Raw genomic sequence first — 2,773 nt, forward strand, 5'->3', positions numbered from 1 at the left:
CCTATGCCTGTACCATGAAAGTCAACCGTGCTGTACTGTTCAAGTGAAGTACAGGGTCTGTTCTCTCATGTTCTGTAGCCGGTGTGGGTCAGGGATAGCTCTTCCAAGTTCATGACTCCATGTGCAGCTTTCCAGAGGGGCCAGAGGTGGCTAGAATCAGCACTGTATTCATGCCACACCACAGCAGATGAGTGGCTGCACCAGCTCTCCCATGCTCATGCCCTGGGACCAGCTTACCCACACCCCTGCCACCAGGACCAACTCCCCTGTGTTGTCAGGGCAAGGTGCATTGCCAGCTCTCCTGAGTGCTGCCAGAGGTGAGAGATGAGGCCATCTCTCCAGAGCACCACATCCAGTGAGAGTTGAAGCCAGTTATGGACATACCCTGGACTTGCCGGTGGTCCCAGGCAGCTGCCTCAACAAGGGACATCCTTATGTCTCTAGTAGTAATATGAGCCATAGACATCAACACTGACCCCTACCACTGTATAGCCATGAACTCAACTATGGCCCTCAGTGACAGCTTGGCCTGGCCCTAGGTGGAAGGGCTGGACACTCACAACAGGCTCCTTTTATCTATGCTTGAGGCTCCAGTTCCATCTCTCCTCTAAATGCTCTAACTGCCCCACTTCTCTTTCTCTCCCATCTGACCAGCACATACTGGCATATTGTGGTGACTCCAGCTGCATCCAGGCCACAAGGCTAGCAGGCCATTGGGGGGCATCTTCCATCCGTACTGCATGGCGTGTCTGCAAGCAGGTGTCTATGGCCCACCTGTGCCATGCAGTGGAGGGCAGTTCTGTGGATGGCAATGGCGGTCTGCAAGCAGGTTTGTCTGTCTTTGCCTTTCATGCTGTACTGCCTGGATATGATTTTATTTTGTATTTATGGCTCTTAGGCATAAAACAGCTCTGACCACCAAGCTAGGCATCAAACTAGGGTAAACAAAGGCGTGCCATCTACTCTGCACCTGACTGGTATAAGAACACCATAACCAACAAGGTGTCTCTTTCCCCATCACCAAGGGGAATATCCTATTTTTGAACCAATAAATTTGCTTTCGCAAAGTGAGACTCTAAAAGAAAAATGTGGAACAGTTAAATAAATTCTATCTGTAGTGAATTATCTGTTGTTGACCTGGCACCACTACTTTCTAACAACACCTGGGCATTTCAGAAAGGAAGCTTGGAGCTCTGAGATTTTGAATGCATAATCTTTTGCAATTTCATGGTTTTCTGCATGAGAAGAACTTGAGCCACCACACTGCACAAGTGAAACAGGGAGGTGTTATTCGACCAGAACAATTTGCGGCCCTGACTCTAGGTGCTATATCTGGTCATTTCTCCATAGCGACAGCAGAAGAGAGGTTTAGCAGATGTTCCAGATGCTCCTTTTAAAAGAACAATGACAATTTCCTGAGGTGCATAGTTACTGATGTTACTTGAAAACTACTTGCCTGTACTCTGAGTTAAATATCTGGGTTAGAATGCTTCTCCATTTGTTTACTGGGAAAAGTAAAGGTAGGAATCAGCATAAACAAACATCAGTGAATTTATTTTATATTATTGTAGATTCTTTTCTTGCACAATATAACCTGAATATCTTCTCTCAACTTCCAGTCCCTTTCCCGACTCCTGCTACACGCTCTCTCCTCTGGACCTATTCTCTTTCTGTATCTCATTAAAAAATAACAGACTTCTAAGAGATAACAACAAACATGACAAAAAAATATAATAATATGAAGCTAAAACTATTATACTGAAGTTGGGCATGGAAACCCAACAGGAGGCAAAGTTCTCAAGAGAAGACACAATATTTAGAGACCCACTCAATGCCAGTTAGGAATCCCATAAAAATTCTAATGCTAATAGCTATAGTACATATGCAGAGGACCTGGTTGCAGACCTGGGGAGGCTCTGTGCATCCTGCTTCCCTCACTATGAATCACATGTTCCTTGTTTAGTTGACTTGGAGGACCTTGTTTTCCTGGTGTCCTCCATTCCTTCTGGCTTTTACAATCTTTCTGCCACTCTTCCTCAGGATTCCTTGAGCTCTGAGAAGAAGAATTTCAGGGAGAACTCTACTATAGACTCTCAGCACAAGGTCTGGCTAGGGTGTCTACATCTGTTTTGATCAGCTACAGGAGGAATCCTCTCTGATAATGACTATTTCAGGCACTGATCTGAGTATTACAGAATATCATTAGGTAAATATTTTATTGATATTTTTAGATGGACCAGTGGAATTTCTTAGCTGACAAAGCTGCTTGCGACAAGAGCCTGCCTACTTGAATTGGATCAGTGGAAAACACACACATGTGGAAGGAGAGGGTTGAGTGCACAAAGTCCTGTGGCCTCCATATATTACACCACACACACACACACACACACACACACACACACTATTGTTTTAAGAGAATATTTCTTTCTTTTGAAAGCACTTGGAGATAATACTAAAAAAAAAAAAAGGAACGTATTCATTTTGTTGCAATACTATAGAATAATGCTAATTAACATCATAGAAAACAGTACAAAAAAGCTAAAAAAAAACAGAAATACTTAGCTTGGTGTAGTGTTTCACACATATTATTCTATGTAGGAAGCAGGTAGGTATTTGTGTGCATAAATAAGCATTAAGGAAACCAGGAATATGAAACACATAGGATTGTCTTTTCAAAGAAGGAGATGTGTAACTTTCCACCCAGAAGGCTAATAGATATTAATATAGACATCACCTCTGTGGTATCTGTATGGTGAGGCCATGCCAGTTCCTC

General features: G+C 43.4%; 1 non-coding gene across 1 annotated transcript; it reads right to left on the reverse strand.

Moving 5' to 3' along the window:
• Positions 1-885: 885 nt before the first annotated feature.
• Positions 886-1,029, reverse strand: LOC127204814 (small nucleolar RNA SNORA48). The gene has a single exon (XR_007832515.1). It is a non-coding gene; the product is annotated as a small nucleolar RNA SNORA48 (small nucleolar RNA).
• Between the last annotated feature and the right edge of the window lie 1,744 nt (positions 1,030-2,773).

This window comes from Acomys russatus, chromosome 20, assembly GCF_903995435.1.
Source record: "Acomys russatus chromosome 20, mAcoRus1.1, whole genome shotgun sequence".
Taxonomy (NCBI): domain Eukaryota; kingdom Metazoa; phylum Chordata; class Mammalia; order Rodentia; family Muridae; genus Acomys; species Acomys russatus.